Raw genomic sequence first — 11,833 nt, 5'->3', positions numbered from 1 at the left:
TGATTTTTTCACATCATTGAATAGGTCTCTAAAATACGCAACTGTGCCACAATTTAACCTACACTATATCTCTTTTCGTTTACGAGATCCCCATGTACAGAAACGAATTTGAATAGCCCTATATAATCGTAGTGAATCAGACAGACAAGCATACGTACCAAAAACATGCGTGACGTCATTAGGCCTGTATGAACTTTGACGTGTTACAAATTATACAATTGAGAGAGTTCAGATATCTATCTTAGATAAGACGAGAACTTCGAAATGATTTCGAAGTGATTACCTAACTACTTCACAAAAACCATATTTTTTCTTGGTAAAAAAATTGAATTCAACCGCTATTCATTACATGGAATATTTGCAAAATCCCCAAAAGTTTCCGAAAACAATCAGACACAGTCCGATATGGTCTAGTGGCTAGGATACCTGGCTTTCACCCAGGAGGCTCGGGTTCGATTCCCGGTATCGGAATTTTTTTTTACTTTTCAGATACTTATCGATTGTTCTATCGTATCAGCAAACTATTTTTTCTAATATATAATTTTCTATTGATGTCAACTTGGTTGCGTAATATGAATTGGGGTAAAAGTATGTAGCTTTCAAAGCTATGTTCCGTGATTTTCGGCTGAGATCTGTAAGTGAAGGTGTAAGTGAAGAGGGTACATGGCGAAAATATATGATCTGTGGTGTGAAACACATCCAGAGAATGCCGCCTTTTCCACCCAATATCTTAGGAATTACGTTTCCTATCTTTGGCGACAGGGCTATATAGCTCCTTCCCAGCCTGCTAACGAAGTGGTCGAAGTTCCACCACCCGTTGGCAGGAGACTCGCATCATGACACCAATGGAGATGATCAGAACACATAGGGCGCTCCACAGAATTAGCTTCCTGAAGCCACAAGAACTTGCCTGTTTGGATGCAGAGGTTCATAATGATCTAACAGAAGAGGCTGATATCTAGCGAATTGACACCGCCGTGTACAGCGCCATCCAATCGGAAGGACACAGTCCCGGCCTTGCGGTTCGTGTCAGGCTAAAGTCCTAACAAGGTGGGTCACTTTCAGAAGGGGTATATTATAGAGCGATTCCCTCAATTGCCTTCTCTTCTACTTCTCACTATAGCTATTATCCATTGCGCTCAGTAATACTCGAGGGCATAACTGTGGCACCTCGGAAACCGGAGGCACAAGGTCACTCATTTGTTTTATATGGATGATTTTAAACTCTTTAGAACAGGATTTATATCAGTCCTTGTGAGTGGTGGAAGAGAACACGCATGCCAGTATGAAATTTGGGATAGACAAATATGCAATGGTCTATCTCAAAAGAGGACGATGCGAGAACCACAGAGGGGATGTGCAGTTCTTAGATGGAAGCATCATGCATCATCTGGATGCGAGAGAGATGTATACTCACCTCGGAGTGGACCAACGCCACTCACGAATATATTTGTCGTTCCTATCCTACTCTACTCGTTTGGCGTAGTGAAGTGTTTGGGATCTTCTTCGATAACATTGAAGACGTTGGCTCACCAAAGCGCCTGACCTTCGCACTCCTCATGTCGAGTGGGTTGAAGTCGGAAACTGAGTTCATCATAGCCTGCCAGGATGGTGTCTTCAACAGCTTAGTCTACCATAGTCGCGTGATGGGTATGGGGTGTCCTGACACAAGGTGTCTGTCGCGAGGCGTTTGAGACCTTGATGCACTCAGCATGTCCACCATATGCGGTCTCTGCCTATATCGAGTGGTCCAACGAAAAATATGCACCTTGCTTTTCTCCTTTTTTGTAACTCAACGCAAAAATGCTCGGACAGGTCAATTTTGCTATCAAGGGGGACACATTTTAGATGTATTTTTCTACCTGTGCCGTCAACCCCCTAGCGAGGGTGAGTAACAACCCTAAAATTTTAAATGGAAAGTGGGGTCGAGTGATATATCATTTGAAAGGGCACAAAATTCTCTTTCCAATGATAAACAATTTGTTGTATTTACTTGAATAATTATAAAAAAAGCAAGAACATTTACTCGATAATTTTGGTGTTAATGAAAATGCGGAAAACGGCATTTTTATCACTACTACATTCCTCAATTTCTCTCGTGCGTTTTTTGGTTCAAATAACAACAGCAGATAAGTGTACAAAAAGAATTTAGGCAAACGTTCATTGATTCAGTTCGGTTACTTTTGAAATTATTTCAACTTTACTGTAAAAATGGTTTATTCCATTCCTGAACGAGTTGAAATTGTTAAACTTTATTATCAACATAATAGTTGTGCTAGACTTACTGTTCGCCTCTTTAATAACAGTCATCCCGGGAAAAATGTGAATGATTCGTACGTTGCCAAGTTAGTCCAAAAGTTTGTCAATACCGGATCTGTCCTACGGAAACCTATCAGAAATGAAGCAGTGGAAGTCGATGTTTTGGGACATGTTGAATTGGATCATACTCAAAGTACCCGTCAGCTTGCTGCAGCCTCAGGTGTCTCCCGTTCGTCCATAATACGGATATTAAGAGCCTATAAATTTCATCCGTACAAAATTAAATTAGTACAGGAACTCAATGAAGATGATCCTGATAGAAGGCTGCAATTTTGTGAACAACTGAGCCAGCTACTAATTGATGATCCGTACCTATCATTCAACACGTGCTTTTCCGATGAGAGTCCATTTTTTTGGATGGAGCTGTAAATAGGCATTGCCGTTACTGGGATGACAGTAACCCACACTTATTCTGATAGGTCCATACCCAGTACCCTCAAAAAATAAATGTCTGGTGTGGCATATTAGGTAGTCATATCGTAGGGCCATTTTTTATTCCTGGGAATTTACTGGTGAGGTCTACCTGAACATGCTTGAAGATACAATTGATCCTCTCATAACAGAAATAATTGAAAATGACCAAAATCATAATGATGATCGGCTTCATTTCCAGCCTCACTATGTTGCTTCGGTTTCCTGGACGGTGGATTGGAAGAAGAGGCCCCATGGAATGGCCTGCCAGGTCACCTGATTTTATCGCCTTTAGACTTTTTCTTTTGGGGACACTTGAAAAATGAATGTTTTGCTACGCAGCCCGAGTCCATAGAAGAAATTCGCCAACGAATTACAGCAGAGTGCAGAAGTATAACACCTGATATGCTACAGAATGTTAGGAATAGATTTGAACAAAATCTGTATTATTGTATGGAAGCAAATGGGTCACATTTTCAGCACTTGCTGAAGTAGGATTCTACTAAGTCAATTACACATTTCAAAGTACTGGGTTGTAGTTGTTTTTCTTCATAATACCTACATGTTTGAGTGAAATACAACAAATTAGCTATCATTGGAAAGATAATTTTGTGCCCTCTCAAATGATATATCACTCGACTCCACTTTCATTTAAAATTTTGGGGTTGTTACTCACCCTCTCTAGGGGGTTGAAGGCACAGGTAGAAAAATACATCTAAAATGTGTCCCCCACAAAAGCTAAATTGACCTGTCCGAGCATTTTCGCGATAAGTTCCAAAAAAAGGAGAAAAGCAAGGTGCATACTTTTCGTTGGACCACTCTGTATACATCAGCATAACGCGGCCCCGAAAGTGCTTTATTACCACCCACTGCACTTTTATGGTATTAACGAGACAACGGTGTTGCCTTGCGCTCCATGGGATGTTGAATCCGTTGTGGGGAACGAGAAGTGACATACTCATTCGAACTATCGATTCCACATTCTCAGGCTCATGCAAGCTAATAAGCCTGAGAGAAAGAAAAAACACCGTTGAACATAAAATATATATATTCAAATTACCGTATGTAGCAGGTATGACACCACAACTATGCAAGACTCTAGAAAATAAAAATTTTAAAGAATTAATATGACATCTGAAAATACAATTGAAAATCATTTATTCACGAGAATAAAAACAAAAACACCACAAGACCTGAAATCCAATATTGTCTATAAAATACCATGTGCTGAATGTGAAAAAATATATATAGGGCAAACAGGCAGGTATCTCAAACAAAGAATTACTGAACATAGCAGGGATTGTAAAAATATACACAACCCACTAAAAACAATGAAGAATCCTACTAGCATTGCAGAACATTGTAGATCGTCCCTTCATACTTTTGATTTCGAGTCAATCAGTATTATAGGACAACAGACGATATCAGAAAAAAGAAACCTGAATGAAATGATTGGAATAACAAAACATGGAACAAAGTGCGTTAACAAAAGGTCGGATATTGAAAACTTATACACCTCATATTTCAATCTAATAAAAAAAATCAAACAATAACTAACTTTGGAATCATTAACCGACTGCTTTTTCCAAATACAATTCTCATTTCTTTCATGGGCTTTTTTGAATTATAAAGAACGATATACAGACATTTCAGATTGTTAATTCCTTCGTGTCTGTGTCAACGTCTTTCAGGAACCTGTGTACGTATTTATATTTTATGTCGAAATTATTCACTTCACCCTTCAACTCGGAAAGCCGCCCTAAATGTAAGTACTCATCAATGTTGTTTTTTTGTAAAGTGTTCGAAACGTTTATTATTTTTTAACGATTGTTATATTACATAATTTATTTTGTTTCTAACAGAACTGCTTTGCAAATTTCCATTTTAATATGTATATCTTGTTCTTATACTTCAGAGTCCTGAAGATGAAACAATAAAGTTTGGAAACGTCGACAATTTAGAAATTTGTTTTCTTCAACATTTTGACCGAATTCCCGCCAACTTGACAATCAACGGTCAACATCCTATTAAAAAACTGCAATTCAAGTAGACTCATAAAAACAGACAAAAATTTTGAAACAACCTAATAACTGTATTGAAAAATTTCTGTTGGTAAATTGTCTAGTTTTACGAATTGAAAGGAATTCAAAAAAAATGAGTTGTACCAAAAAAAATCTGTGTTTTTGTACATTTTTGTGTCATGAAGTACACTTCAAGCAACACGTGAATCCTAAATATTTGTAATTAATACTACCGGCCTAGTTTAGACATCAATATCGACATGGAAATATGCCAACCCGCCAATAATAATAATTCCCTCAATAGTGTGTGTAGGTCCTTCCGTCACAAACAGATAACCCTGCATTCCGCCCCAACGGTCGGCAGGAAGAATCTTTGGATGGTGTTTGGACCGTGAAATTCGGCAGTGCGAACTGGCCTAATTAGTTAATTAGGAGCTGTCTCTTCTCCCGCCGCTTGATTGATTATCTGCCGATTTTTAATTAAACAGGTCCATTGAGGAAGAAATCTCTTCGAGCTGTCGGTATTTTCGACACATCTTCGACTACCAGATGGACAAGCGAGGCGGAATGACACATGTTGTTTAACGAACTGTGGTTTCTTGATGGTTTGGTTCCGCAGCTCCTTAATGGTTTCATTAAGATGACGGAAAACAAATTTTTAATTGCTTTTGAAGTTCGGGGAATCCTGCCGAATATGAATCGAGAGTTTTAATTTTAAACACAGGGTGTTTTTTTGACAAAACACAAGAAAAATCCGCCCTGAGTGCGGTGCCTGTGCGAAAGTAGCGATTCACGTTGGATTCGAGTCGCCGGAGTTTGAATCATTTGAAAAAACGTTCTCAGAAAGTTTATTCCACGTGAAAGCAGTTCTTGAATGAAAGAGTTATTTAGCAGTGAAATTTGAGGTGTAACGAGTTGAACCACAAAACAATGAGCAGCCATTGTTATGAATCCATGTTGACTATCACATATTAGATAGATAGATCTTCATTGTCTAAAATGTAGTACAATTTGTCGACAAGGGGTGTAATGTTTATATATACATAAAATGTTGAAAACATATAAAATATTGTTTGTTTATTACTACATAGTATTCACAAAAATACAGTGAATATTAAAAATAACAGACAAGAAAAACAATGCTTGTTTGAAGGTGGTTGACAATGTTTCGTGGTGTATTTCATCAGTTCGGACTTCCATTGTCTAATATAATATAAATTGATTTGAAATCCCTGAAAAAATAAAAAGATCAACCGAAAAATTACAATTTTATTAAAACAAAAAACTGGAATTACAAAGAACTTAACATACAAGCTACAGCCTGAAAATAAAAAATTGAAATATTAGTAAAAGCTGAAAATTAAGAATATTAGTAACAGAAATGAAAAATTAAAAGATTCCGAGACGAAAACCAAGTAGTTTTCATAAAATAGTTCTGAATAAACGCATTTTAAACTTATCATTTCAACCTTTTTCTTTAAAAAATTATTTGAATACTTAAAAAAGAGGAATGAAATAATGCATTCAACATTTAAAGGGATTCCTTTCTATGTCACCATTTGGCAATATCGGTTATAGCTAATAAAGGACAATGAATCTGTTATCTGTATGAGACAAACAAAGATGACATATTTCAGAGGCGTGCTGTTCTGTTTACTTATGTTCCGAGTTCCGAGACATTCTGTGACATATGACATTTTGTGCACCTAACCACCTAACCTATCTTCCTCTGTATAAATAAATAACAAAACAACTGTTGTTTATGTGGCTTGTGGAGGTGGTATTGAACTGTGATGTATATTATGCCTCAAATTTGACACTATTGACATGATTCTTTTTCTTCTAACATACTACTAACCTGAACTCCGATCTAGCATTCTAGGCGCTGTTGCCAATATGTGAATTAAAAACAATTCCCTTGAAAAATTAAAAACCATTATTTAAAACGTCAATTTGAATACTCTCCGAAGTGAATTTGAAAAACTCATGAATTGAACTCAACTTTATTTTGTTGAAACTTGCATTTGCTGTGATAACCCAAATTGAGGAACATTCCCCATTGATGATTAGATATTGTCTGATCTATAGGAGAGAAGTTTTGGAAAACGACGTTGTACTGATTCAACATTCTCTGTATACAAATGTACTATGTCCTCGATTATACACTTTTATACAGAAACTCTTCGATTCATTCATTCAATAAGTGTATTCAGCTTCCCAAATCTATACTTTGATGATTTTTTTCTCGGTCTGATCCCACTCTATCATTTGGCGCCATTTAACGGCAAATGAAGAAAGAACAAGTCCTCTTTCATCCGCGTTACCACGAATCGTGGATTGCTGCTGTTCAAGACGACTTTTCCCACTAATAATAGCTTCGGTTTATTTTCGATTTCGAATATCTTATTTATGCATGTCGCCGACACATGTTTGTGGACGACTTCTGAATCAGCCAACCGGCAAATGACAGATCTAGGCAGCTGGGAATTTTAACGACTAACAAATTGCCAAATTACTGCAGCGCGACTCTCTAACTGCTGATGGTAATTGGACGTGGATATATACCTCAGATCGCTTTCATAATTCATAAATTACGAAAAACGTTTTTTGTGACTTGCAGAAGTGTGGAGAGACGATTTAGAAAAAAGTATGATGCGTTACAACAGAAGGTAGCGGACAAAAAATTAAGTGAATTTCTGAATTACAACGCTTTTAAAAAACACACTCAAATGTGACATTTTCACTTGAACCGAAGTGAATTTTGGGTGTAGGTACTTTGTTTTTGATGCACTCATTGAAAAACCATTCCAACGAAAACTTGACCTCCCCTGTAAGTCAGAAACGGACGTGTAATCGAAAATTTCAGAGAACACGTCAATTTTTATTTCTGGGGGGACTTATTCTGATATCAAAATCATACCCGAAACTTCACCCCCCTGCGGTCAGCAATTACCCCCTTCCTATTTTTTTCAATGACATGGGGAGAGGGTCATTTGAAAAGTATTTGGTCCCTCTATCACCTCTGTACCTCTGTTGGCAGCAAGCACCGGCAGTTGAATGGGCTATCAAGTCGTTTCAGCCTTTCAAATCCCCTGTTGAGGATGGTATATTTCCAACTCTTCTTCAAAACGGACTGGAAATTATGTTACCTATTCTGATAAAGTTATATTGAGCTAGTCTGCCGTGGAACTATAAACTACTCAGTTGCATGGCATCAAGGGTGATAATACCTAAAGTGGGTCGGAAAGACTCACACCCTAAATCGCCTTACATCCTTCCTGTTGAAAGGACTTGAAATGATACTGGACGGACATATCAGGAGGGTAGCATTATATGCATCCCCACTGAATAACCACCAGTATGCTTATCAAACCAGCAAATCGACAGATTCAGCATTGAACAACCTCGTTGAGAACAAGGAGATTGCGGTTGCTGTATTTCTTGATATTGAAGGAGCATTTGACAATGCACTACCTAAATCTATAGGATTGTCTCTGGCTAGAAAGGGTATAGAATCGACCATAACTGGCTGGATCTATGCCATGCTAGTAAACAAAACTCCAACTACGACTCTTCAAGGCGAGGCTATCAGGTTCAGGGTCACCAGGGGCTGCCCTCAAGGTGGAGTACTATCTCCTCTCCTGTGGTCGCTCCTGGTGGATAGTCTGCTTGATGCCCTCGACAGAAGAAAAGTTGATCTGCAAGCTTATGCAGATGACCTTGTCATCCTGGCAAGGTCCATGCCGGAAAGGGTAGCTTGTAATATCCTCCAGAGCGCGTTGGACGTAGTTCACAGTTGGTGCCTGAGGGAGCAGATGTCTGTCAACCTCAGCAAAACTGTGTTAATCCCCTTCACCAAGAGAAGGAAATTGGACGATCTAACTCCACTTTTCCTCAATGGTGTGGTCATTCCATTTGGAACGGAGGTGAAATATCTTAGCATGGTCCTTAATAAAAGACTCACCTGGAACGCTCACTTGGAAAAAGTTTTACACAAAGCCAGACTGTCCCTAAGGACATGTCGAAGGATTTGTGGTAAAACTTGGGGTTTAGGTCCCAAACAAATCCATTGGATTTATGTGATGATTGTCAGACCAATGATCACGTATGGTGCAATTGCTTGGTGGCCGAAGGCTTTGCAGAAAACGGCCCAAGCGAAGCTCTCTGGCTCACAGAGACAGGCTTGTCTGGCTATCAGTGGTGCTCCTCTCTACATTTTTCTGGAAAGAGAGGCTGGATGGACTGCATACAGACTTGTGCACATTGCCAATTGCACAAATCAATTCAATGCAGAGTGCAACAGACTGTTGGTTGACATTGGAAGTCACAGCTTTCTGGAAATGACCTCTGACTTTATGCCTCCAACTGTCTTATAAAGTACTATTCCCGAGTAGAGAGGACTGGATCCTCCGGGAGAAAGAAATATTAAGAGCAGATAGTTGTTGGTTCACAGATGGCTCAAAAACACCTTCCGGTTCTGGTGCAGGTGTTTTTAGTCGCAGACCCAGGACTGAGTTATCTACCTGCCTAGGAACTTATGCGACTGTATTTCAAGCGGAAATTTACGCTATTGAATTGTGTGCGGAGAGATTGGATAAATCCAACCTCACTCAAAAGTCAATAAAAATATTCTCGGACAGTCAAGCGGTGTTGGAAGCTCTTGGCTCCCACCGAGCAACGTCTAAATTGGTAGCAAACTGCCACAAAAGACTCTCCTCGATAGGAAGACTAAACAGATTGTCCCTGGTTTGGATTCCTGGCCATACTGGCCTGGAAAGCAATGAAGCTGCTGACTCTCTTGCAAAGGAGGGTGCTGCAAGCGGCTTCATTGGACCAGAACCTGTCATTGGCATCGCTTTGGGCTTTGCCAAACAAACACTTAACACCTGGATGGCAAGAAGAGTTATGGACTTCTGGCAGAATATTCCAGGATTGGAAAACTCCTAACTTTTATGTCTGTCACCAACAAACTGAACATAATAAACAGTTGAAACTGTGAATTTATGTTCGAAAGGAGTGTACCAACATAAAAAAAAATCGTTAATCAAATGTACGTAGCCCAGTGAAATTTGAACATTCGACTTATTTTTGGACATTCCTCGTATGGTGGATCACTTTTTAAGCCTACTTTATCTGCAAACGATACTAATGATTGTAGTAATGTTTATTTTTTTATAGTTTCATCGGTTACTGAGAAAGCACTATTGATATTATTCAAACTACGAAATACAAGTAATAATGCTCTAAATAGTTTTGAAATAGGTTCTAAATTGATTATAGTTCATTGTAGTAACAACACAATATCAATTTATTTTATATTCTTTTGAAGTATAGCAAAAAAACTACGATAACAAGACTTCAAATCGTAAAATAACAATTGTTCTCAAACTACAAACGATGGAGTTGATTGTAGCTAAAATTTGTATTTACTATTACACATATCAAAAATGATTGAAATAAAATCTAATGTTTTTCAATCAACTAACCTAACCTAACCAGTCCAGGCTACAGAAGGCACTCTCAAATGACCACCATAAGAGTATCGGCATCCCGACGAAGGAAAATTGCGACAAAGCCGCCAACCTCCAGGTGAATGCTGAGATTCTTATGGAGACTCACTTCCCAGGTTCTGTCTTTCCTGGAACGACGAACTGGATGGATGTACCAACAACACCCTCACAATACGACTGGCAATATGCTAGTACAGTAATTGATGAGGACAAAATAAGATGGGCTATATCGGGCTTTTCCCTCTTCAAGTCACCAGGACCTGACGGTATAAGACCAGCCCTACTTCAGTGGAGACCGGACACTCTTATGCCGCACCTGGTTGGAATATTCAGAGCCTCTCTAGCTCTGAGTTATATTCCCAATAAGTGGAGAGAAGTAAGAGTAGTATTTATACCCAAACCAGGTAGGATGGACTACACCCTACCAAAAGCATTCCGACCAATTAGTCTCACATCGTTTTTCTTAAAAACCATGGAGAGGCTATGTGAGCGGTACGTAAGAGATGAAGTACTTGTTGATAACCCACTTCATCCAAATCAGCATGCATATACCCCGGGAAAGTCCACTGATTCGGCCCTTCACCATGTGGTTGGCAGAATCGAGAGATCATTGGACAACAAAGAACCCACCCTGGGTATATTCATAGATATCGAGGAAAGGTTTGATGAAACAACCTTTCCAACAATTACCCAGCAACTACACTCCAGGAATGTACCCCTGGTAATAGGAGAATGGATACTCCAGATGCTCTCTAGTAGAGCAATAAGTATTAATGAAGAAGACATCACAGTGAAAGGACTGGTCATGAGGGGATGTCCACAGGGAGGGGTCTTATCACCCTGTCTCTGGAACATAGTTCTGGATACCCTAATTAATCACCTTCTATACAATTGCATACGCAGATGACATAGTTATCTTGCAGACCGGCAAATTTGTAAACACACTGTGCGATAGAGCGCAGGATGGGCTCAAATTAATAGAGAAATGGTGTAAAGAACACTCACTGTCGATCAATCCCAAAAAGACTGAGATGGTCCTTTTCACCAGGAAAAGAAGTTTTTCGGGCTTAAACCTCCCGAAATCTTCGAAAGCAAACTAAACTTCTCTGAAGAGGTGAAATACCTTGGTACTATCCTTGACAGGAAGCTAACATGGAACTCTCATCTACAGAGTAGAGCAAAAAGAGCATACGTGGCTTATGAGCAATGTCGGAGGACAGTGGGACGCGAATGGGGTCTTTCACCCCGTGTGGTCACCTGGATCTACACTGCAATGATAATACCTATGTTAACGTATGGAGCCATTGCATAGCCATCCAAAAATTATATCAAATACAGCAACTGGCTTGTTTACATATCACAGGAGCCATGAGAACAACACCAACCACGGCAATGGAATTAATCACGGGTCTGACCCCTCTGGATCTGTACATTAAGGAGTTTGCGTTAATGGCCATGGTACGATTGCGCACGGCTGGTGTAAACCTCGAAGTTGGAAAGGGTCAATTGTGGCTGGCCCTTGGCGGGAAGCGCTTACTGCCCAACTTCTGCTGCAGGCAACAAGTGATGCAA

The 11,833-nt window shown here is 39.3% G+C and overlaps 1 non-coding gene across 1 annotated transcript; it reads left to right on the top strand.

Annotated features, from left to right (window-relative positions):
- The first annotated feature begins 399 nt into the window (after window positions 1–399).
- On the top strand, window positions 400–471 carry TRNAE-UUC (transfer RNA glutamic acid (anticodon UUC)). The gene has a single exon. It is a non-coding gene; the product is annotated as a tRNA-Glu (tRNA).
- Window positions 472–11,833: the final 11,362 nt, after the last annotated feature.

This window comes from Leptinotarsa decemlineata, unplaced genomic scaffold (genome assembly GCF_025532065.1).
Source record: "Leptinotarsa decemlineata unplaced genomic scaffold, Ldec_3_MD MMD2_P_RNA_scaffold_12, whole genome shotgun sequence".
Taxonomy (NCBI): domain Eukaryota; kingdom Metazoa; phylum Arthropoda; class Insecta; order Coleoptera; family Chrysomelidae; genus Leptinotarsa; species Leptinotarsa decemlineata.
Note: the sequence above shows the minus strand (reverse complement) of the source record. Positions and strands in the feature narration are given on the sequence as shown.